The sequence below is a fragment of the Pinus tabuliformis genome, chromosome 3_2 (genome assembly GCF_031772625.1).
Source record: "Pinus tabuliformis cultivar Carrire ecotype Pingquan chromosome 3_2, CPIR1, whole genome shotgun sequence".
NCBI classification, from domain to species: domain Eukaryota; kingdom Viridiplantae; phylum Streptophyta; class Pinopsida; order Pinales; family Pinaceae; genus Pinus; species Pinus tabuliformis.
The window spans coordinates 1,237,010,728-1,237,037,620 of record NC_142302.1 but is presented as its reverse complement, the minus strand read 5'-3'; positions in this window follow the sequence as shown (position 1 = coordinate 1,237,037,620).

Below are 26,893 nucleotides of genomic sequence, written 5' to 3'. Positions count from 1 at the left end.
TATTCTGACATTTGTCCTCCAAGTTTAACATCAAGTTTCTCTTGGAAAGGACCTTCCTCACTTCCAAAATTGTTTTAGTTCTGTCCTCTATATCCAATTCCTAAAGCTCATATCTATTTTTACTGTTAAGGAATTGGATGATTTTGGTGGCATCTTCGGGCATCTCTCCCAATTCTTCTTTTACCTTTTGGATGGCTTCTGTAGCCATCTTTATTAAATCTATCTGCTAAAAAATTACCTGAATAGATGGCCAAATATCATTGACAGAGTCAATGATATTGGCCCATAGTAGTTCCTTAGCTTGTCCAAGAGGTTCTTTCAGTGTTAGGTCCTTCTCCATGGCTTTTATTCTTTCATTCATTTTGGCAGCTTTTTGCACTTCTTCCTTGTGCATGATTTTGGCAAGCTTGCAATCAGTTTCCAAGCTTGTCACCTTTTCTTTCAGCTTATTCATTTTTGTAGCCTGTATGGACATTTCCTCCATATCTCTAACCAATTTTGCTACTTCATCTGATGTAGATTGTGTTGAAACTTTTTCTGTTGTGGCCATATGAGCTGTGGGAGCTAATGAGGCTACCAACGTAGAAGGAACAACTATTGAGACTGTTGGGATGACATTCACTGAGGTTGTGGCACTATCAGTCTGCTTCAATTGGATTAAAATGTCCAATTCCTTATATGTTTCCCTTAATTGATCATTGAGTTTGAGGACTAAGTCGATCAACTCTTCATTTCTAGCCTGGCTATCCAAGACTTCCTGTGTCTGGGGATGCTGCAACTGAGGTATCTTCAATTGTTTTTAAAGTGTTTCAATTTCGTCATTCTTTTTCTTAATTTGCTACTTAGTGGCTTTGATGTCTTTGGGATCATGTCCCAATTCAATCACTAAGCATTCCAAAGAATTGATTCTAGTATCCTTGGCCTGTGAGGAGGCCTTATCCAATTGATATTGGGCTGAGATGTTGTTGAATGAGTTTTGCAACTGATGGGCAGCTATGGCTTTACCTGTAAGGGTGGAGTAAATCATTTCTCCAGCCTGTTTTTGGAATTCAATTGGTCTATGGGATGAATATCCCTTGCCAATACCTCAAAATCAATATTTTCATAATCTGTTGATGTCCTTGGTGGTTACACGGTTGGATTTATGAAAGACATTTGCATGTTTCCCTCATTGATGTCAAAAGCTGACATCAATCTAGTTTGGTTTGTAGGTGTGAGCTTTAAATACTATGCATAAGACTATGCTTTTAGTTTCTCATTTCTCATTTTTATTTATTTATACCTGTCTTTAATGTCTTTGTCTTTATCAGCAGCCCTATTGAAAGAGGAGACTTCTACACTGAGCTGCCTTTCCAACATTTGAGTTTGTGATGTGGATGGCTCTTGAGTTTCTCTAGATGGAGCTATGTGCTTGCTCATGTCAAACTCAGTATTAGTTACCTTTGCTGAGCCTTCTATGTCTTCCTATTCTGAAACAGGATCGAGCCTTAGCCTTTTGCTCTAGTTGCCTTCATACTGCACATTGGATGTGTCCATGCCTGAAGTGGAGGCTCCCTCCCTGTTCCTCTTGGGATTCCTTTCCTCATTCTGAGGGGTCTGTAAAACAGTAGGGGTACTCATGGTTGCTTCTTGTTGTGGTACCTGCAGGAATGAGCTTTCATCAAGCTGTCTCTCTAAATCAATCAAGGTATTTTCAACATCTACCTTTGTACTATCCCTGTCTACAAGAGTGTTTTCCAACCACTCAGACTGATTTGCATATCTTTCAATCTCTGGTATGGGATGATGAATGTAAGGCCCTAATTTGACCTTTTGTCTAAGTTTGGTCATGAACCCTTGAGGGTCATATCTCCACATAAAACTATTTTGAAACTTCATCTGTTGCAGAATCAGATCTGCTTCTTGCCCTGCTTCTCTAGAGTTGCAAATGAAAGGGCCTAACTTATTTTTGACTCTGAACTGAGTTCTTTTCTTGGTTGAGACAAAATTTACTTCATCAAAGTTCATTATTTTCCTATAATACTCTAGAGAAAATAAGCTCATGGGGAGGTATTTGGGGAGTTTGTATGGGGCAAGCTGGCACCCATAGATTCTTATTTCTATGTGGTTTTGGTAAAGGTACCAATCCCCCACCTTAATTTTCTTAGACAACTAGAGGAATCTTTTGATATCTTGGCTTATTCTAGGTGGAGGACTTCCTGTCATCATGGTCATGACTGGATGGACAAACGAATTAATGAAGTCTGTATAAGTGTATGGTGATGAATACTTGTGGAATAATGGAGTCCAAAATATGACAGACCTAGGTTGGCCTTTAGTATCAAGCTTTTGGAGGGTGAAAGGGAATTTGTCTGATTGATAATACAAAAGCATATGGTAAAGTATAGATGAGTACTTGAACACTCTCTCATTATGCATTCTAGTAAACTGTTCATGCATCCTTTCAGCTATGAACTGGGTATAATTGTATATAGATCAAGAGGATTTATTGGGGTGAAAATGGACATGAAGACCAGGATAAGCTCATCCAAAAATTCATCAATGGTGTAGCCCAAAATGCATGATATCATAGTAACAATATGCTTGCCCCCCTCAGAGAAAATGGCAGAAACATATGGAGGGGCATCTTTAGGACTGTGTTGCTCTTCTACAATGAAAGTTTGGAACAATTGGGCTAGTTTTGATGGACTCAACTTGGTGTACTGGTCTAACAAATCTCCAATTGAGAGTTGGGTTAAGTTTGGACCTGGTTGGACTTGTAACATCTCATTGATTAATTCTGTTGTGGTGGTAAATAGGACTTTCTGGTCAGGGGACATTATTGCTCTCTGGTTGGGAATGTAACAGGTATGACACATATGGACAATTTCAGGAAAAACATGTACTTGGGGAAATTGGTATTTGGGAAAATTGGATTCCCAAAGACCAATGTCATCAGAATGGTTCAGATATCTGTCCCTACTCAAACAATGAAGTTTGAGTAGGACCTCATATGCACTTGTATCTCTGATTTGAAAATCCCTGTCTGCCAGGGGGAGGTGGTCTAGGTCCAAATGGGGAGTTGTGATAGGTATAATGTCCATGGAGATAGGGGCAACCATATTTTAGTTCTTATGGATTTGAATTTGGCAGGGTAAGGTTGTATCAGAGGGTTGGAAGGCAATTTGGAAACTTTGAGAAGGGCTTGGGTATGTGGTTTGAATTTAAAGTAATTCCAATTAATTTTACTTAATTAAAATACTTTTAAATACATAATGTTTTCAAATTCGAAGGGTGGCTGGTAATTCGTTCAAAATTACCTGGAGTTTAGGTGAATTGAATTCAAACTGGTGTTCTAGATGACGACAGAAGGTTGAAAGCACTCTGAGAGCTTTGAAGGTGGTCTTCGTAGCTTCTTTGAGGAATAAAATGGGGTTAATTGGTAGTTTTCAGGTTTGCAGGTGTCACATTGATTTGCAGAGGTTTTCAAAGAGCTTGAGCGAAAAAAAAAAGGGCTTCTAGGCCTTTTTATTAAGCAACGGTCACTTTTTGGCAGGAGATTTATGAATGAATAGTAGGTGGTTTATCGAGTTGAGTGGGGAGGTGGTTTTCCAGGCCATTGCACCACTTTTTTGTAGGAGGTGGTATTGAGGAGGGGTCACCTAATCTACTCCAGTGCTTGACATGTAGTAGTTGGGGGGTCGGGAAAAACCACCTTTTCGGGCAGGTAAAGGTCGGCCGTCAGGCGCGATCGATATGGCTATGGACCGTTGGATGTAGGCGATGGTGATTGGATGACAGTCGGGCGAGGGGGGTGCGCAAGTGATAAGAGCATGGGCTTCGGGTGGGCCAAGGCTTTAAACTTCGACGGTTTGGGATTAATTAAGACTTAATCACAGATTTAATTGATCAGGTGAGGTTTAATGATAGGATTTATTTGTTTTGTCAGGACATGGGGTAAATGGTATAGTTTATATTTAAAACTAAGGGTTGGGATATTTATTTAGGGGATTTAATTAATATACGGGAAAAGGTATATGGGGATTTATATAATAGAGTTAAAAATTAGTATGAAATGAGTGGAGTGAGCATACCCTTAGCATAAATGTGAAATTTGTGCATTTTATTCACATACATTTCATACTTAGGATAAAACACTTTTGTGGGTTTTTTGAATGAAATAGAATTTAACATGGAGTTACTTTACTTTTCCTAGGAAAATAAAGTTTATCCTTAGGAAAAGGGGTTTGATTAGGGTAATGAAGGTAAATGAATTTTATGAAGGGGATTCTAACACTTGGTGTCCATAAGTCATTAAGCCGAGGGTCCGGTCCCATCAAAAGTCAGAGAAATAATATGAGCCTCTTTGACTTAAAGGATTTTAAAGTACTAGAACATACTAGAGGATAGGAAGTTAGTAAGGGGAAAAATAAATGAGGGGAGTTAATAATATTAACTTGAAAACCTTTGTTTTTGCTTCCATAATTGATCATACATATTGAAATATGTGTCTAATCATGATGCATGTGTTTTGATCCAATCAACTTTATACTTCAGCAACCTTTCTTCTACTTACCCATTACTTACCCTACCATTTTTTTCTTCATTTTATTTGGGTGCATTTAGACTAGAAAACCCTTATCATCCATTTTTCTTTTGAAAATTAATCTATCTAATTCTAACCTTATATCATCTAAGGGCTCAGATTAAACTAATGAGCTCCTTTTATTTTCTCTACCTATCTAATGATTTGCCAAGATTAAACTGTTTGGTCAGATTTTATTCTCTAACTATAAACATAAAATTCAAAGCATGAAATAACCAAGATTAAATAGTTTGATTACCATGGATTGTGGCATGAATAGCAAGCTGCACACAATCATTATTATGCATAAAAGTAAATAGTAGTGGCATTTAGACTTGCACACTTTCATGGTCTCTTTTTGTTTTTGGGGTTCATATATTTTCATTTTTTGACATTTTATTATTCTTTTTGTCCTTTGATATTTCTTTTAGGATATACCCTCTTTACATTTTTTTATTTTTTAATATGGAAAACATTTGCAGAAAGTAAAGGTATGTACAATATTACAAGGCTTAACCTTAGTCATTCAAAATTTCCTATTGGTATAATAACCTAATAGACGTGACGGATAGAATGATTGAATTGGAGCCTTGCAAATGGCTCAAGGATGTAGAGAAAGTCGGGTTGCAAAACCTGCTTTGGGTGCCACATTACCACCGTGCCCCAGTGACCATCTTCATCATTAGGCAACTGCTCTACTTGGTGCATGATGGATGTTTGTGGCTGGAGGAGCCCATTCCCATCACAGATCACTTGATTCATTGAATCACACAACTACCTTACTCAGGGGAGGATCCAGCCAATATATCTGAAGGAAAAGGTGGCGAGTTGGCCCTCGCGGAAGCGATGAAGAAGAAGTTCAAGTTGGAGAAGAAGAAGTGAGGATATGCCATCTCTAGCATTAACAACCCTGCAGTCAAGGTCGTGACACAAATACTAGCAGGAAAAGTGATGCGGAAGTGCCGCGCAGATGAGGTACCCCCGCCCGTGGTTGCACTAGCAGCCCAATGTGCTGAAGGAGTCTAGTTCAAATAGGCGAACTACCTATGCGGCGAGTTTCTTGCGAATTGTCACGAGGCACAGGAGTAGGGAAAAACATTTCAATACACATGGCTCCTGTTGTCGATTGTATTGGTGGCATGGGAGCTGCCCGAAGATAGCCAATCCATTCGGTCACGCTAGACCTTCCAGAGGTAGCGAAGTACGCTTTGCTATGAGCGACCAAGGACACGCAATGAATAAAAGAACGCAAGATATTTTGGGTCTTAATGGAGATGAATATTCAGATGGGGATCAATCGCAAGCCGCATTTGTCACCTATAATTTACACCAGTTTACAGAGCTTTGCAGAGTTCAAAACGGATTTCCACCATGTCTTTATCAGGGCGCAGAAGGACCCTACGAAGACATGGAATAACCTACCATACCTAGCAACTGATGTAATTTTCACAGTCCTTGAGTATTGGCCGCCGGAGTGGCGTGCTCAAGCTGGCTCCGTGGTGGAAGCGGACAAGTCCACTACGTGGTGCAAGAAGGAAGAGATAAAGCTCTGAATGGCGTAGCGGGAAGAAAAGCACAGAAAGGAGGAAGCGGAGGCTAAGGCCTAGGTAGCATGTGAGGCTTCAAAATTGGCTGAACAACAGAGAACAGGAGGGGAAGAGCATGAAGGACCAAAGTCACCTTCACCTGGAATTAAGGCAGAAACAAAGACAGAACAAGGTGGCGCAGACCCACAAAATACATCCACCCAACTCAAGTGTCTGCGACCAAGAGAGTAGGCAGTGCCACGAAAGAAAACAAAGGAATCAAAGACATATTTCAACCCAATCACCCTCAATAAGGGGTATTTGCATGATATTGGCGAAATTGTGAGGGCTATCACCTCGGAGGCCCTCCAATAGTTTGAAGAGCAGCAACAGTTGGTATTGGGGGCTCTCTGGATAGAAATGTAGGAGTTGTAGGTTCGCACTCCATAGGCTGGCACAGTGTCCACCAGCCTCGCGATCGGCACTTCAGCTACTGAGGAGATGTTGTGCATAAGGGTAACCAACACGATAGTGCTACCAGATGGGGCACTCGACAAGCCCACGGTTAACAGTTTGAAAGGGGTAGGATTGAACATGGTCGCGCTCCCTCGGGAGATGCTCTACCTTTTGTAGGATGGAGTCGCAGTGGAACTCAGGGCCTAGGAGAATCATGCTCTACAGGTGATGAGCAAGCAGTGCATCAACATCAAGCAGTTAGGTCTGCAGCGTAATGAGGCAGTGGAGTAGAACAGGCAGATTATGCCGGTAGTAGAGGAAGCCTGTCGGATGGTCCTGGAGTTGGACATTCAAGTAGAAGAACCATTGGAGGCACGTTTCTACAAGTTAGCCATAGGGGTGCGTGATGTTAGAGTGGAGATGGCCGGGGTTCAGCTGTATCTGAACCTACAAATTGTAGAATTTTAGTTGAAGGCATAGCCTTCAACTCCCCCGGAAGTCACGGAACGACATACCACCGCTGTTACAGCAACAATAGTGGCGGTTGACAATGTAGTGGCAGATTGGATGCAGCTGTTTGAACAATCATTCGAGGTCCTAACCACCCTACAAGAGGACCCAAATGTAGAGCGCCTGGAGACAGAGGCGTGTAAGCTACAACAAAGGTATGACGAGGTAAAAGGGATTGCACAGATGATTGCCCTTACACAGAAGCTCGCACGGATGCAGGAGGCAAAGACGCTCAAGGAACAGGTGGATGTTGCTTGGCATAAAGAAGCAGTCTTAAAAGCGTGCCTACAACCATGGATAGACGAGGCTTATGCAATTACAACCTCCATTGAAGGAAATCTCGTGAAACTGTAGGCATCTCAGCAGAAGATTCAGAGCAGCAGTTCAGCAGCAGTCACTAAACATCGAGTGGAAGAAGTCCAACAGGTGGCCGCTTAGTGCAATGCCAACATTGTGGTGATCCAAACGGAGATGGGAGGTATTTTTGTTAAGATCTCCACACCTGATGAGTGACTCAAGGGCGAGTCATGATGTTTTTGTTGGGGGCCTGTTGGGCACTGGATCCCCCAAGGGTAGTTTTGGGGCTTAAAGCCCATATCTTGGTCCAATTTTGTAATCCAAGTGTAAAGACTCCACATTTTGTGGTTGCGGAGCGTGTAGTTGTTAAAGAGTCATAGGGTTGTTCACCCTTATTTTGAAAATGTAATGTTAGCTATAGAAGATATACCCATGGTCTGCAGACCATGGGATTGTATAAATAGAGCTAAGCTCTAAGTAGTTAGAGGCATTGAATAATAGAATCAATGAATATTGAACATGTATGAGAGATAGATCTGAAGTAGAAGTCTAAGTTTTGGGTTGTAGCGTAGGTAGAGGCTCTACAGCTGAGTGCACAGAGGCCTAGAAGTCCGCAGCTGAGTGCGCAGGGTGGGTCGAGTCTATAATTGTCCGAAAGTATCAATAAAGAGAAGTATTCTACAAGTTCTGCGTATTTATTTCCTGTTGATGCATCTGGTTATGTTTGGGTATAAATTTCACTTATAATGCTTATATGATGTGTGAATATCTGTAATTGTGTTGGTTAAGTGAATGCAAATAAGAACATATATTTACACGAAGCTAACTAATATTTGTAATAAGACAACTAAGATACTTAGTGTAGTTTGGGAATATCACAGTTCGCTGCCCTAGCAGCGCAAAAGTATATAAGCCCCAGGTTAGGGATGCGTGAAAGCCGATTGAATCCTTTTGTGAAGGTACTGAAGGGTGGAACAGAGGGCTAAGCAACCTACAAGCAGGCAGGTATAGCCGGGATAAACCGACATCACAACTATCTCAAGGGTGTGGAAACTTGGTTCTAGCATACCCCCATACTTCTTCAGGTCAGACTTTAGTTCGCGCTCCACGGGCTGATGCCGAAAGGGCCAATAGTATAGGGATTTGTTTGGATAACTAATTCTGAACCTAGGTCAGGCCCCCACAAGCCAAAAATAGCGAGGGCTACCGATATTGGATGATAAGGATAGCTATTATGAGGTTAGAGCTTGATATGCAAACGTCGACAGTCAAAAACATGCTTTCTGATGATTCTGGAGTCGGTGGGATTTCCAGGATGGGTGTAAGTGGATTTTGACAGACGTGAAAAATGGGGGGTGATTTTCTGATGAGATGTGACCAAGGGTGTTTAGAGACTACAGGCAGGTGAGGGTCATGAATCGTAAAAATAAAATGTGGATGGGAGATTTTTTTTTATTTTATTTTTGAAAAAATCTTTGTACACTTGCTAAAATAATAAGGGTTGGTTTGGATGTACAACCACGGAGACAGGTGCCCCATGATGATAGTAACCTGTGTGAAGGTGTAATGTATCTAATGAGGGTGGGGGCCCCATTGTTTTGTATCCGTGTCAGGTGGGTGGGTGAAGTGGTACAAATGGGCTATGTGATGTGGATGAACGATAAGGAAAATGTAGGACGCGGAGGTGCATCCGTTAGTATTGTGAGAGGGCCCGAGAAACAGGGTGAATGCGTAATGAATGTAGCATAATGAGGTTAAGCTTTTAGATATCCATGTGAGATGGTTCCCAGGCCGGAGTGAGTGGTCATGGCTCCTTTGTGTGAAGAAGGATCTACAATGATGAAGGGAGCCATGGGGTGGGGGGGGGGTTCTATTGACCGACGTGAATGCTTATCATGTACAATTGTGAGATGGTGATAAACATGGTTGAGATGTTGGAACTTATGGCACATTTACAAGAAATGATTTTAGGATATGTAAATACTTTTAGGGGAAAGCCTATCATGATGAGTGGAGAATGATACCTTCTCTCTTTTTTCTTGTCGACGTGTTGGTTGAAGCTGACCATGTGTGATGTTCCTGCAATGGATACAACCAAAACTCAAAGTGAAAGAATCATTTAAGACATACATATACAAAGAATGTTAAGGAATTAAAGAGCTGGAGAAGTACTTGACATATTTGGTAGGGCGAGAAAATCATTTTTTGTATTTATTGGAACGAAGGGTCCATGATGAAGAAGTCGTGGGACTAATCTTCACATCTCTTTCAGTTTTGTCAATGGAGTTCCCAGGCTTCTGTAATGTACCCCAAGAGATGGTAAAATGGGTGATAGATAGGGCCATGGGGCCCAAATATCAATCATTTGCATTGTTAAGTTATGGATGTCAAAGAGTTTTCTAGGAGCGTTTCTTCCCGATGTGGTTAGCCTGTGCACTCGGGATTTGAGTGGAGAGAGACAGGTAGTAGCTTGAGCCCTAATCTTTGTGATTTTGAGTCTTTTAGGTTAGGTAGGTTGTACAGGGGTCCCCTTTACAACCTCTTTAAGGTCAACCTAGGTGACTACGTGGGCGAATCTTCTTAAGTCACTTGGTTTTCACGCAAAACCAAATTTTTGAGCGAAGACCCCGTGTGAAAGGAATACTCAGACTCGCGCAATGCGCATCTCCATTTTTGGTTTGCGAAATGAACCCTTTCACAGCTCATCACGCATTTCAAAAAAATTTACACATCGTGCATGCGCCTGTATGAGATATAGACGCACACACTCTGTGCTGTTCTGGAAGATAGGCACGCGCATCATGCACCTATTTAGGAGACAGGCATGCAGTGGGGGAAAAGTTACTCTTTTTCCCCCATTTTTATTTTTTGAGGACCTAAGGGGTCCTCTTTTCTAACTTTTGGCATCCTGGGTGGCAGGATGACCTAGAGAGAGCGAGACTGGGTACTTCTTCGAAATGTTGTATTACATGATGCTCGAGCGAGGCATTAGCTAGTGTAATGGGGGTTGCTGAAGTTTCTTCAGTACCCGTTGATGAGGTCCTAGCATAGGTTCCTGTGATATCTGGTTATTTGTTGGGATGCAGATTGTCAGGCGATGATTATCTGCCATATAGACCTCCCGATATTGGTGCAAACCGATATCGATTTTGTTACCGCGTTGATGCCGCAAAGGGAGTTGCTTCCTTATACACTTCTAGGAGGGGATTATGGCATCAAGGTTTGGGATGATGGGCACTGCGGTGATAACCCTATTTTAGATGGTTGTGTGAGAATCGTAGTGGTGGAGGATTAAGCCAAGCGAGCAACATTAGATATGATCGTTAGACTGGTGGCGTCAGCATCCCCCAACTAGTGCTTGGGGCCGTATATATTAGTTTTTCAGTGGTTGCAGGTAGGGGCGTTCTTTGACTGGGCCTAACTGTTGCATCAAGGGATGATGTCTCAACTTACCCAGGTTTAACATTTGACGCTTAAGAATTTTTTCTATGGGAGTGTGCTTTGCAGAATACTCTATGAGTGGATGGTTATACTCCACCATGTTCTTGCAGTACTAGTGGGGCCACGTCGAGAGCCTCGCATGCATCGTTGGGAATGGGAAATGATGCGAGAGGTCAGAGGAGAGGTGGGTTGTTACTTGGACAATGTGGTTCAGTGTTGGTTTGAGTCTAACCCGCAGCTTATTTTGGACTACCCATACCATGGTGCATGGAGTTGAGCTCCAGGGAGATACGGATATGGGACTTCCCCCAGGTGCTGCCTCGGGACCATCAGTTATATGCTCATTATTTATGAATTTTTATACATACGTGTTTTTTCATGTATTTATGATTTATGACAATATTGACACTATGATTTCTTTACTTGCAGATGCAGAGCCACATGGACGTCCACTAGCCTTTCTGGTTGGCCATGATTCGAGACACATGGGTGTTGTGGGGGACACATCTATTCCTCAGAGACCCCGAGTACCGAGGTCAATGATTGCTCCTCGAGATGATTTAGAGTGACCAACGTAGTGGCCTTGATTGGAGATTGGCGGGCTGTCTTGAGAGGGGGCTATGGATACAGAGATACTCGTCGCGCAAGATGAGGAGGCTGAGGCACAATGAGATGCTACTTAGGTGGAGTTACAGTGGTACCATGACTCCTAGATATGAGCAGAGACATTGATCGGAGGTGTGCCCTTTGAGGGATGGGCTCACCTTCCAGAGTTCATGGTTGAGACAACAATGTCCCAGGATTGGGAGGATCATCTGACTTTGCACCGTATTGCTATGGCGACAGCTACAATAGGTCCCATCTTGGCTCCTGATGCACAGATGGGGCCACCAAGGCCCTAGGGAGACTGGCTATGTATTTTTGTTTTTTGGTCGAGATGATGTATGTACCAAGGCAAGCACCCATTTATGAGGATGCTCCCTTGTATTTTTGGTGACTTATACTTCCTGGTCATGGGCAAGTAATTTTTTTTACTCATACATATTTTTTGATGTATATACAAGCCTTATTTTTGGTAGCTCTCATGATGTGTTACATGCGTCCAAACGTCTTGGTGTATTTCTGCATTTATGTTTCTAGATGTATCTTTTATTTATGTTTTCATATATCTTGATGGTTATATATATGTGATGCATGCCAGTCTAGGATTTAATTAGCGATGTGATCATCCATATGATTTTGGTCTCTAGGTATATGTGTAAATTTGATTTGATCAAAATGTCTATCTAACCTTTGTGCATGCAGATATTTGTGAAAAAGACATGGATCACAGACTTGGAACGTCCTATTTAACTCAGATAATATGAGCTGGGAATCAAGGAATACATGCAGGTGTCATATACCTAGGTGGTGGGCATCGTCCAAGAGGCCTATGACGGAATCATATTCTTCTTGATTTTTGGTGGCTGACACAATACAAATTCCATTGAAGAGACAAGGTGTTCGGTCAGGAGAATAAATGGCCCATGTTGTAGGAGCAAGATTTTGCAACCATTGAGATGCGTCGTCAGCAAGCCCGTGGTGATAAGCTGGTGGAAAATCCATATATTGACATGATATGAGAGAGTGACTTTTAGAATACATACATGATGAGGTGATCATCATAAAAATTAATTCATTGTACATACATGCTTATTCTAACGTTTTATGGATAAAATTTTTTGAGGTAAAGACTATTGACGAGATTTTTTACGCAAGTCCTGTCGGGCTCTGACAGTATGTATGCACCCTTGTGGAGGCAATGCTTGATGATGTGTGGACCCTTCCAAAGGGGTTTGAACATCAGTTGTGCTATGGGAAGGGTTTCTCTGAATTGGTTCAGAGTTAACTAAATAGACTGTATCAGAGGTGATGCTACTCATGCCTTGGGATGTTGATGCCTCATTGTCATTGCATGACAAGATATCTTGTGGAGTTATCTCTCTGGGGTGAGGTCTTTTTATGGCATGGCCTATTTGTGTGGACTAGTTTTAGTGTTGCTCTCGCTGCATGGAACTGTGTAAGGTACTAACAATTCTTTGTGTGGTGGAATTGAGATCATATGTTACAATAACACTGCGTAATTGTTTCTTGGTTTGAGAGGTGCTTATAGGGGATGTGGGCCACTAAGCGGAAGATTTCATTGAACCTACTCAGTTCGTGGAATTTATTGGTCAAATGATTGGGTTTGTCGCATAATGCACATGTGATGAGAGAATTCCTTTTCCAGGTGCTTTTGATTGCTTTTGGCCTGGTTTAAAATGGTGATGGTGATGGGAGGTGAAATGATAGAGACCTAGCTGTCTTTTCTCCTCAAACACAAATAGGAAATATATGGGTCCTTCTTCGCTGGGTGGGGGCATGGCTTTTATGGATTCCATATCTGAGTCCAGCAGAAAGGGATGCTCCTTTACGAAGTAACATACGAAATTCATTGTTTTGTGGAAGCACCTTGTTTTGTGATGGTTTTCCTTGAATATAATGCATATATGGTATTAATGACTAGATTTTCTTCTTTGGTCCTCCTGGGTGGTGTGGTGGACTTGTTAACGTGTCCATAATTCTGGGCAGCAGTTTACCGGATGGGTAGGGTCATCACATATAGGACATGGTAAAGTAGAGGGGTGGAAATATTGCTTATCCTTCCTTCGTGTGTTATAGACAAGTGTAGAGCTGGAAGATGCCTCTTCATGTATGTAAAAGATGTTTTGACATTTATTGCCCTATGGAGGTGGGGTTGGTGCTATGGGATCATTATTATTGGCTTGGATGAGACTTTTGAGTGTCTCTTAGAGTTCAAGGATATTTAGACAATGATGAGTGTAGTGTCCATATTTATCGCATATGGCACACACATGCTTGGTGCATACTTCCTTTTTAAGCAAGGGTACGAATTTCACTCCTTTTGGTGGAGCTAGGGTTACCGATATTTTAGAGTCATTCATGGTTGTTCTTAACTTGTCTATTTCATGGCATATATGATTTGGGTGCCCGAATTCCTCACATAATGCGTAGGGTTGCACGGGTCTGGAGGAGTTGGAAGTTTCTCCTTTTTTACAATTTTGTTTCTCTTTTCTAGAGCCTAGTTATGGTAGGTGCAGGATGGTTTTGAGTAAGGGATATCCTCTAATTTGGAGATATAGGGAAGCTTCCTTCCTTCATGTGTCCTGACTCAAACGATATGGTCATGGGGATCAGGTACCAAAATGGTATTTCGAGAGTCATATTTGGTAATGTGAGGGTTACCATGGCTTGGTGTGAGACGAACCTCAGTGGGGGGCATAAGAAGGGGGTTTGTGTAATTGCGGGAGGTAAAGTCTTGACTTCTTCAGTTGTAGGGGTGGGGATTCTGGAACTGATTCTACGGTTTGGGCAGTGTTTAATGACATCATCATGCACATTGATGCTTTGGTATTTGGGACAAGATTTTGTATTACCAGAGGGTCCCTTGGGAATGTTCCTAGGAGGTTTGATGGCTTAAACTAGCTCGGGCCGAGCTCAGTGTAAGTAGTGACCACCTCTTGGTATACTAAGGGAAACACACCATCTAGTGTGGGTGAAGTTTCCTTCTCATAGTATGTGAGGTTGTCAATGGTAATGACATTCCCATCATGGGGGAACATCATGGTTCTAAACACTGATGAGGCAATTGCAAGAATTTTGTACATATAGCTTCAGCCTAGTAGGATGTTGTAATCCAATTGGGCATCGAGTAATTCAATGTCTATTAACATAGTTTTTCCAGCCAACTTAACTGGCATGCTAGGGTATAAACCGATGGGAGCACAAGGGTGTTTGTCGTATGCTCTGAGTGTTATGTCAGAAGGCTTAAGTTCAAGGGATCCTAATGTTTTCCAAATATATTTGGACATTATGAAAGTGGAAGCCCCTTCGTCGATGATGCAATGATGGATGTTGATATACTAGACTGAGACAGGGATTTGAAAAGCAGCGAATGAGAGTAACCATGGAGTAGCTTTGTCCAAGTTTGAGACCATGAGGCAGGAATCAGATGGGTTGATTGCACCTAAAGCAGAAAGTAGGGCTTTCTGTTGGGTTAGGCACGTTTGCAGGACTTCAAGCACTAACATAGTTGATGGTGATTGAGCTAAGTCATTGACTATGTTGTAACTATGGGCAACTTTTGAATTGGGACCTGCGCGCTGTTAAGGTCCTTTGACCATTTTAGGCATGGAATCTATGGAAAGTCGTGTGATGGTCAATGGTCTAGTAGTTATGGTCGTAGTCGAGGTGGATGGATTGGGCTCCGAGGGAGTCTCATAAGTTCGATTCCTCATTTGTAAGAGGATGTCCTCTCCTGTCATGAAGATATCATGGTTAGGAATATTGTTGAGGTTCCCTCCAGATGGGTGAGTTTGGAAAGTTTGTTGTTGTGTGTTAATGATTCCCTAATGGGGGAAGGGTTCCTTCAGTTAGTTGGCCACCTTGCCCCCTACTGTCTTGTATCCTTTTCAAATCATGAATTTGAGGACAGTGATGGGTATAATGGTCGTATTCCTCATAGATAGCGCATGCATGATTAGTTCGGAGACTAGTGTTATTGACCTATTTCTGCAAGGTATTGTAGGTCGTACCCTAGTTTTGGTTCTGATTGGGGTTATACCTTCCCCGTGCCCTTAGGGGTTGCTAATGATTGCTGGATCCCCACTAGGGTTCTCCATTTGGCTTATTTTTGGGTTTTTCCTAGCAGTGTTAGAAGGATTAACCAAATTCATTTGTTCTTCTAATTGTTGCGATGAAATGAGAGATGGTTGCACTAGATTCACTTGTGCATTATTTTACTGTAGGGGAATATTCTATTGCAGTGCTAGGAAAGGAGATTATTGGTTCTCTTGTCTGTGCTTAACGTACTGGTTCGGGGGTGCAGACATCTTATCCGTACTCTAGGAGGAGTATTAATTTCCTTGAGGGGGATGATATGAGCCTCCTTACAGAGGTTGGTGTTGGTTAACCCTATTGACTATATTCTACATGGGTGTGGGTTGACAATTCTAGTACCTTGTATTTTGCAATGGTGGTGTAGCATCATATGATGGTCCATTAATTGGATACGCAGGGTATTGACAATTATTGATGTGATTCTTTTGGGATAGCCCTAATTATTTTTTCAATAGTATTGGATGTGCCTACAATTTCTCAATAATACTGTAGGCGCGAGGCATTTAGAAGCACATGATAAATGTACCCATACTAGTTATAGTTCAGCTCCATTTTTTGGGTTTTACGAATAGCTTCTTCCTTGGCTTGCAAGAATTTTTTAGCCATGTATTTAAAGATTTCGGAGGTGAGGGATCTCAAGAAAATGTCCAAGAGGAATTTATCTTCAAATTCAGTTTTGCACGCGCTACAGCGTTTCTGCCATTCATGGATATGGTATAAGATGTGCATAGCTTGTGTTTGTTTGAAATTGGTTAGGAGTTCCAAACTCGAATCATGGTGGACCGAGAGTTAGAAGAAAGTAAGGAAAGCAGTAGCTAATGAGATAAAGGTTTTGTGAGATGCAGAGGGCTAATCTATATACCACTTCATGGTAGGCCCTGCTAGGGTGCATTGAAATAGTCGTAATCTAATAGTATCTTCTACGATACTATATTTAGATGAACACCACAGCTGAAATTTCATGACATGGTTCCTTGGGTCTTCACCCTGCTTTCCCTTGAGCTTTGGAATATTTGAAGGGAGCTTTGTGGGCATAGTTGGCCAATTTTGGCCATGTTCAATCAGGTCAATGGTGAGCTTGCTTAAATATAGGAGATTTAACGAAGCTAAGAATGAGATTTGTGCATTACCTTCCATCACAAAATGATTATGGACAACTATATGAAATGGAGTCCTCTGTGGGGATTTCAGGGGAGGATTAACTTGATGGGTATCTCAGGAACTGTCTAGAGGGGAGGTATGTGCTCTCTCAAAGGGGGTAGCATGCTGGGATCCTCTAGGAGTGGTGAAGGGTGTACTTTTCCGAGGAGGAGTTCCAAGAAAATTTGTGCCAATAAAGGAAGATCCAATAATGGTGGCTAAGTGACATCCTCTCCGCCTAAATAGTGGGAGTCCTGACACACCTCCCAGTAATGGGGGGAGGTTTAAAAACTTCCTAGATTGACGGTGAGTTGTGGGGTCCCTATGGTATCGATTTAGATTGTGCACTACTTTTCTTTTGGTAAGAGAAGGAGATAAATATCAATACAATTGGATCGCATACATAAAGCAAAGCAAAAATATAAATGGTTTATTTTCCTTTAATTTAAATTATGTGACCAATCAAACAAGAAAAAGGGTTTTTGTTTGTTACATATGATAAAGAGTCCTATGAAGACCTAATCATCCTGTCTGCTCTCAAAGTAACTGGGCCTTGCGGAGATAACCTCTTATGGGTCCTGGGGCAACGTCACGGAAGAACTGGCGACACCTTCCAGGAGCCAAGGAATCAACCAAGGTAATGGTAATGAGGCTCAAGTGCTGACTACACCATCACCTATAGGGAAAGGATGCCCTAGATTTGGTCACTAAGTACCTTTTTCCCACATGAGGATTTGAGTCTTTAGCTTCTTGGTAATCGGTTACCAGTAACAAGCACAAGATGGGTTAGGTAGCCCCAAAGAGTATTACACACATTGGACCTAGGCCGAACCCCTCTGAATCGGGTTCTCTGCCATGCTCAGGTTTTCTTTCCTGTGGGATGATTGAAGGACTCGTAATATCCCTAGAAAGTCAACAACTATGTTTCAATGGTGAAACATGACCCTTGCAGCTTATGGGATGCCTACCCCCAATGGTCCTAACCTGAACTATAATTATTTTGGTGGCCACTATGGGGAAATTTAATTTGTTCAAGTTATGGTTATTTTTTAAGAGGCTTAATTCACTTATGGAGTGACTTTGTAAGCCAAAATAGACTAAGTAACCAAAAATCCAAAAGATGGATGATCCTTGAGTATAAAGTGTATGAAGGCTTAGTGTGTGATGCAAGTGAGCATACAAAGTGTGATAAGATTTGGATATGTGATGACAATTTTTAGTATCCTTCTAATTACACTAAGTGTTGGTTCTTCCTTGCATGGAAAAATAGAAATTTGTTTGTATATTATGGGCCAATTAATTTTTTCCTGTTAAACTATGTGGAGTTTAATAAGGGAGATGGAAATTCAAATGCTTTCGAGAAGGTTTTTGTATGAATCTCAGGTTCATCTAGGAGACACAAGGGAAGCAGAGATTACTTACTTTCTCTAGTAACATTTTCTCCTAGTCCCAAAACATGCTTTGGTTAGTAATAAGATTCATGGATAATGGGCCACTTACTTGCTTCAATAATTTAGCTAATGTGATTTGCAAAAAATTAATCAAAATAGTTTGAAAACGTATTTGGATTTTGGCCACTAACTTTTCTCCCTAATTAATCTATGTGGATATTTGTTGAAAATACAAAAAAAAATCTAATCACTTGAAGAATTAGGTTTCATTCAAGAAATCAGGGGTACTAAACAAAAAACACAGAATGCAGAGGTGAAGGAAATTCACTAAAGGCTTCCAATCACCTGAGAAAACTGAAAAATACAAGGCTTTTCTTTGCTTTTTGTCTACTATGCATGTTTTGCATAAATAGATGCGCGCTCCGTGGCTTTTGCAGGAAAAAATGCATGCTTTGAGTCTTTCAGAGAAAAAAGCACACAGGTGAGAAATATTTGGAAATTTTTCACTTCCATAGGTTCAGAACAGATCCTGGGGGACTGTAAAAAATCCAAGGAGGTGAGGAGCACCTTGTAGGATGTTTGTGCAGAGAGGAGGTCCTACAAACAATATCTAGATTAATGAAAAGAGATCAATATGGTTAGCATTCCTGTTGTAGTGTTTTTGGAGCACATGTGTACCAAAAATCACCCCCTTAGTAGTGGATTGTTACCTGCAAAGGATCACAGTAAAAATTGGTGTTGTTAGTGGACAGACTTAAATAAAAACAACATTGTAAATAGTGGAAACAATGCATACATAAACATAAACTTAAACAAAGAGGTGCATGAACAAAAAAATGCTCAAATGGAGCAAACACATCAATAATATATGGAAAAATCTCCCTTTATTGATTGCTAGTGGTAGAGGTTGAATACAATTAGAATCTCAGACACTTGAAGAGAATTCTTTGAGCTAGGGAGCTCAAAAATCCTCAGCAAGGGGGTTTCTTTTCCTCAATCTCTTTGCAAGTTTCTCCTCTCTCTCAAATAAGTGTGAATACTCTCCAAAGGGTGGATTATTATTCACTCACTAAGATGTTGGCTTTCTTAGAAGCAATTTGGCCAACATGCTAGTGCTCTTCACTTCCTTTGTTTCAACAATGTAATGGTGGTTTGCTCAAACAGAAATTTGGACAACATAACAATGTCTCTTCTTTTGGCTCTCCCATGGCCTATTTATATAGAGTTTTTTGAATACCTCATCCCTCTCTTGGTACATGTATCATAAAGACACATGAGTAGGACAAGAGGATTTCATTGAGGGATGCACTTCTCCAAGGTGACTCAAACTCGGTTGTACTAGGCTGATCTCGTATCAAAAAATTAGCTCCAAGTGTGTAGACTGGTCTTGGACTGCTGAGCCATCTTTTCTGCAATTGCACAACATTTTAAGGATATGTCACTTGCGCATTTTTATTGAAGAAATATATGTGCAACCTTAATTGATTTTCCTTTATAAACTTTGGACCTTAGGAGAACTTGTGATTTTTTAATCTTCATAATTTATTCAGCTAGAAAAATGTCCACCTGTGCATTCTGCTGGAAACTTTTAATGTCTTCTGGATTGTACTAGCAAGTGTATGATTTTTCGATGTTAATAGACACTATTGGGTACTAGTGTCCCACAATGGACCTACTCCTGAATACTTTACCAGCACACGGATTCCTGTTCCAATTCCTTTTGTTGTTGTTTCTAATGTTTGCTATTAGTTTTGATCACCTAACCGGGCATTTCATGCTTTCTTGTACCAAGCAAATAATTTCCATTAGATTCAAAATGAATTGAAATAAATTCAAAACATACCTCATTGATGGCTTGTAAATAAGTGTTGGGCATGGAATCCCCCCACAGTAGGTTTTGGGGCTCAAAGCCCAGGTTTTGGTCAATGGTTGTTGTTACATAGCAATTTGTCATCGTTTGTCACCATCCCTATTACCCCTCACCCGCACACTAGAGGACTCATTCCGGGACCTGTGAGAAGTGACATGACCTGAAACCACTTGCATCATATTCCTCTAAGTATGAGCTTCATTTGCCCTGAAGACATCTCCTGCTGAATACCCATGAAAACAACTCTTTTTGCATTAGCGCGGGTCCACAGTTCACTGCCCGCGCCAATGAGGGAAATCCTCTAAAAAGGGCGCGCCATTGGCGCTCTGTCCCAGAGTCGCACTCGCGCCAACCGAATTGAGTAAAGTTTTTAACCAACAAGCTTCCGAAGGTTCTCTTCAACCCATTCACCAACTGAATCTATGTTGAGCTAGGATGGTTTGGCTTCGAATCTCCATAGAAGGGAAAGTGGTTTGCCACCTTTCATGGAAGTTTCCAAGTGATAAAGCTAATCCCATGAATAATGTGGTTGATCCTATCTCTTTCCTCTCTATCTATAAAAGCTTGCCTCTATGCCTTGAGCAAGCTAGTGATAGTTACAGTAGTTCTAGTTCCAGCATAGTGATAGAGAGTTTGAAGCTGCAAGAGCCTTCTTTGTACCCACAAGGCCAAATCTAAGTAAGGAGATTCTTGTCACCCAAAGAGAGAGAGGCTTGTTCCTCATCCCAACAAGCTTTGCAAGACTTGTGTAGCTGACTACCCAGCCAAAGGAGGATTTGACGTCAGAACAATGGTTGTATTCTTCTTTGTTATTTATTAATAATAGATGACTATCATTATGGTTCAACTCTCATTGTTTTATGTTTGATGTTGAGTTATATCTTTTCTGAATGACATATAATTGCATCTACTAGATTTTATGCTTGTTTTCATGTTATTCTTTGCATGTTCAGGTGTCCAATCACGGAGATCGTGGGGATCATGACCGGCCAAGGCAAAGGAACGAGGGCGACATCTCTTCGATGAACACTAGTGTTGGAATCCAAGTAGGTTCTCACCATCCAATTTTTATTTGCAATTAGGAACTTGCGTGATAGCATTGTGTGATTGTTGCTGTTAACACCCAAGTTGTTCCCTATGACTCCCAAGGGAATACGGCCGAGGTAACCACTAACCAATCTTTGGATCACAGTTCCTAGCCAAACTGTAATCAGAGAGGGCTCTCTCTTTATGATTTGTCACTGTTTTGATGGTGTTTTTAGGCTAGCTATTATGCTCAGGTTTTGTTTTTTGTTTTGGTTGAAGGACTTCTTTCAGGGCTTAAGATGTAATGTTCAGAGAATAGTATATCATTGGGCAATGGAGTCTAGAGTTGTGAAATGCTTTGAAATACAGGAGTGATGATGTTTAGACTGCAGGGCCTATTGTGTATCTCAAACAGACAAATTTAAACTTAAGTGGTGATGCATGGTCAGCCAACAGAAAGCAATTAAGAATTCTCTATTAAGCTGGTGATGTGAAAGTGAAACATGTTGCACAGGAGCAAACTTGAATTCCTGAAACAAAGGTCACTGTGAAAGATATATTCTGAAAGTGCAGCAATTAAGAATTACACTTATCAAGATTATAGCTGAAGAAAAACATTCATTAACAACACAGATTGAACTCAGGGTATTGCATGAATAAGTCCTGAAGGTTATTCTTTTTCTCTGTTGTCAAACACTTAGAAATAAGAAACATATATGGATTTTAATAAATCGAAAATACATAACAAAGAGAGTTACAGAAACTTATTGTATTGTGAAATACACAGGAATCCAGCAGTTTTCAACAGACACCAGAACGCATTCAACACTTCAGAAATCCGAGAAATTCCATCACTTTCTTTATTAAACTCTGAAAGGATTACAACATAAGAACTTCTTCAGGAGAAATCAACAACAACCCCCCAAGCTTGTGCGAGGGGCAAATATATACAAACAATATTACAAAATATCTCAGGCGTTGAGTCATCTGAGAAATGAAATATCTTCACCAACTCTTCAAGACATTTAGATAAGAAAGTTATTACATCATTGAATACAAAGTAAATGCATCTTTATGTTTGTCAGAAGATATTTTGGCCTTTGGAAGCCACTGAGTCGGTCGGAGTGATCTGCATTAATACTGAGAAATGCGCTTTTGGAGCTGCTCTGCTGTAGCTTCTCAGCCTAGACACCTGTAACTTCCTACTTTGCTTCGTTGGCCGAAATTTCTGCTGAGTTGGCTCAGCTTTAATCTTTAATGCATGCTAATTCTTTTTAAACTGTCCTGTGTATGACAATTTTGCATTTTTGATGATCAAAATTTGTTGAATGGCATCCTGTTTATAAAATCGTCTGTATGGCCTTGGTCCACCATTCTAGTGTAGGTAGTTGATGCCTGAGAATTGCATCCATAGTCTCCTCTACCTCTGTATACTTATAAAAATTGGGAGGCGCCTCAAACAGGTGTTTGATTTCATTCATTATAAAAAATAATTTTTCTACTCTGTTGTAGAGAGTTTGTCCTGTGGCTGGCCCTGTTTCCTCTAAGGTGCTAGGCTTCTCATTGATCTGACTTGTGGCAAATGTGTTAACCCATTTGGCATACTGGTCATGTGTGAACAATCTCCCTGCGTTGTTCAGTAAGCTAGGGAGCCCTCTGTTTTCTAACACCTGAAACTTCTCCAAAAACTTGTTTACCTCAGTCTGCATATCCTGGGTTCTTCTTTCCAATGTCTGCACTAAGTTTCTCAGTGTGAGAACCCTCTTGATTAACTGAATGTGCTCAGTTCTGTTTGAAATTCCCATGGCAGCCAACTGAGTGCTTGTCCTATTGTTAAGCACATTGATCATCCTGGTGGCTATCTCAGGCATGTTGCTTAGAGCAGCTCTTGATCTCTGAATTTCAGTCTGTGCTTTTGGAATGAGGTCCAACTGCTCATGGATTGTTTCAATATATTGCCATTGCTCATTTATAGATTGGCCAATGTTAGCCCACAGCACTATTTTAAGCTCAGCCACCACCTTATCTAATTTGCGCTCATTCTCTAGCTCTTTGATTCTATCTTTGAGGGCTTTTATCTCCCTGCCCTTTTCTGCCACAGACTGCTTGGATTTATCATATCTTTCATTGACCTTGGCTAGTTTCTCCTTGGCCTCATTCAATTCTGTCATTTGTGCTTCCAAGGCCTGGATCTCATTCCTCAGCTTTTGCATGTCCAGGCTTGGAGCCTGCTCTATTGCTGGTGGTGCTGCTGAAGTGGATGTTGTTGCCTGTTCTGCTTGTTGAGGAGGAGGAACAGTGATTGGAGCAGTTTCCTCAAGGTTTATTACTTCAGGAGGAGGCTGGGAGGTCTGACCTTCTTCTCTTTGCTTCAAAGCTGCCTGTAGTGCTGCCTGTGCAGCCTCTGATTCTCCCAGCTTTTCTTGTGTCTGGATTAATTGCTTATATAGAGACACCAGCAAGTTTGAGGCCTCTTGATCATGCCTCTGTTGGGCAACCTCATCTGTTTGAGGGTGGATTGTGGCTGGCATTTTGATCTTTTTCTTCAAAGCAACCATGTCTGCATCCCTTAAATTCAATATCTCCTGGATGCCCTTGATATCTTTGGGATCATGCCCAATCTCAATAATTATATCTTCTAAGGACCTAATTCTGTTGTCCTTAGCCTGTGATGATGCCCTTTCCAACTCAAGTTGGGCAGCTGTATTATTAAGGCTATTTTCCAGCCTATAATTGTCCAATGTTTTATCAGCCAAGGAGGCATAGACCATCTCACCTGTTTGTTTATGCAACTCAATTTTATCCATTGGGTGGATGTCTTTGGCAAGGACCTCAAGATTGGTCCTTATATAATCTGCATGAGACTGGGGCTGTGCTACAGCTGGCAAGAAATGACTCATGATCATTTTTCCTTCACTAACATCAAAAGCAGACATCAGTCTTTGCTGGTTAGTGGGAGCCATCTTCAGCAAATGATTATAGAGCTGTATTTTTATGGGCTCATTTCTTTTCTTTATGTCTATGAACTACTGTTTGATGCTCAGTTCACCCTCCCTCTGCTGGCTAGAGGAGCTGACTTCTCCTCCCACAGTTCTGTTCTGTTCCTCTTGGAAGGAACTTGCAGATGCTTCCCTGCTAGGTGGGCCCATGCCCAGAGACTGCCCTGTTGGCATTTCCTCATCAAAGAAAGGGTTCATTCTCTGTCTTTTCTCACCATGAATTTCTGATGTGGTCAAGGGAGTCTCTCTGTCCCTTTTTCTGCTAGTATCCTCCTTTTGTGCAGTTTGGAGGATTGATGCATCAACCGATGTTTCTTGCCTAGGAGGCACCGTATTTTGTGCCTGCTGTTCTGTGGAAATTGGGGCCTCAACTGCCCCTTCTTGCTGTGGGGGCTGCTCTTTATTATGCTGCCCTTCTTCTTGCTGCAATTCCTGTTGTTGTTGTTGTTGTACCTGTTGCTGCTGTTGCTCCACCTTCTCATGCGGTGGCTGTTCAGTATCCATCTCTTTTTCCTTGCCCTTGCTAGATATATCTTCAGTGGCTTTGGGTGCTTGCTTATTTACAGTCGAGGAGGATGCAACTGCTCCCACTTGTGTGCTTGGCAATGAAAACACCTGTGAACAAAGTTCAAGGTCAGCCATCTTTTTAAGATTCCTCACCGCTCTTTGATTCAGCTCTTCTTGTGTAACCAGCTCTTCTAGGGTTCCTCTCCTCCATTTTGCTTGGTTTGCATGTTTTTCAATGTGAGGGATCTTTACATGATCATAGCCAGAGAGCCTATATATGAGCCTTCTCAAAGTGATGAAGTGGTTGGGGTCATAAGGTTTCCAGAGGAAACTGGTTTGAAGGCCAAGGGACTCAAGCATCCTGTCTGCTTCTCTCCAACCTTCCTCCCTTTGGTTATAGACAAAGTGGCCAAGTTGGTTCCTGACTTTCAACTGTGCTTTCTTGCCTTTGCCTGAAAAGTGAAGCACATCAACATTGCCAAACTGCCTGAAGTATTCTAGGGCAAATAGCCTCATAGGCACATATCTAGGTAGTCTGTAGGGAGGCAGTTCACACCCATACATCCTGATGACGGTGTGGTGCTGGTAAAAGTTCTAGTCCCCAATGCTGTATGATTTGGATAACTGTAGGATCCTTTGCATTTCATCTGTGAGCCTCGGAGGAGGTGAGCCCATCATCATTGACATAGCTGGGTGGATGAACTGATCTATGAACTCACAATAAGTATAAGGAGTTTCAAATCTACAGTGGAAAACAGATGACCAATAGACCACTGATCTTGGATTGCCTTGGGCATCCTCTCTTTTGATTGGGAAAGAGAATTTCTGATGTTGATGATATAAGATCAAGTGGTAAATGTAGGAGGTATACCTGAACACTCTTTCTCTTGCCAGGTTCATTAGTTGCTCATGTATTTTGTCTGCTATATAGGTGGCATAGTCATAGCAGATAGGAGACTTGCCAGGAGAAAACATGAGCATGATTATCAGCACAGTTTGATCAACAAACTCAATGGAGTTGTAGCCCAAAATGGGACTAATCATGTCTGCCAGATCTCTGCCCAGTTGGTTGAGGTATACTTGATTGATTGGAGGATACTTCACAGAGTCAGAGCCAATGTATAACTGGTTTAGTTTGGTGACCTGAGCATCTGTCATTCTGGCTCCTTGATTTATCAGGTCTACAAGTGATAGAGGGACCAGTTTCTTCTCAGTCCTGAAGCAGAGCATATCCTTGATAGCTTCTGGGGTGACATAAAACACAGCTGATCCTGAAGGGTCAAGAACTGCCCTCTGAGTGGGGTCATAGTTTTCAGCACACAGATGGATCAAATCAGGGAATTGGTTAACTTGAGGGAGCTTAAAAATAGGGAGGAATGAGTCCCATATGCCCAGCACATCTGTTCCAGCCTCATGCTTGGCCTTCAATTCATTGAGCAGGTGGATGTGGAACTTAGTACCCATCAGCATTTCCTCTGAAATCTGATAGTCCATGTCTGCCAAAGACTGCCATTCCAATTGTCTCTAAGGGGCATTTAATGGAGCAACGTTCAATGCTATTGGAGCTACTGGTGGATCCATGGTTTCACCTAAGATTATGGATGGAGTTGCTATGCAGAGCAACACAAAGAGTTTTCTTCAACGAAAAATGTGAATTGTATGGCACAGAGGGTGAGTGAAACAGTTGCAGCACTTGAAATACTGTTTAAGGTGCGAATAAGACCAATGTGTGGTCTCAATCTGTCTTTTTTAACAGGTAGGTGCAGTTTCAGTAAGTTGTTTCGCGATTGCGCGAACAAAGTGCAGTTTTTGTGAAAATATGGGCAAAGAAGGCTCAGCTGGTGTTTTTCGAGCTCACAGTTGTAAATGGAGGCTAGGCACCAAGATTTCGCCGGTGATTTTTGCGAGTTTTTTGTCGTTTAAGCTCTTTTGAGGGAATTCACAGACAAAGTAGGCATATGAAGAATTTATAATGGAGAATACCTAGTAAAGAGCGAGCAATGGTCACGGATGACTGTGGAAATAACGCGCTGGATGTCTCCGAGTCGATTTCAGCAAAGGTGGTATAATTTGGACGTAAAATCATGCAGAGAAAGCAACAGCTCTTGCGGCAAAAAGTATGAAAAAACGCGAAAATTGGCCTAAATATGGATTTTTGGCATATTGGCGCGTTTTTTGGATGACGTCAGCATGACGTCATCAGGTGGGGTCAAGGTCGGATGACGTCAGCATGACGTCATCGGGTGAGGTGGCAGGCTCTGATTGGTCCACGGGGATGATGAAGTGGCAAGACAGATCAGCATGGGGGCGGACGCAGGGGCTGACGCGACGGCGGGGTGGTACTGACGTGGGTATGACGTGGTGGTGACGTTGGCTGGCGGATCGACCGAAAACCGGGAGCGGTTAGCGGTTTCTCATCGCACCGCTTATGATATGGAAGAGGGATT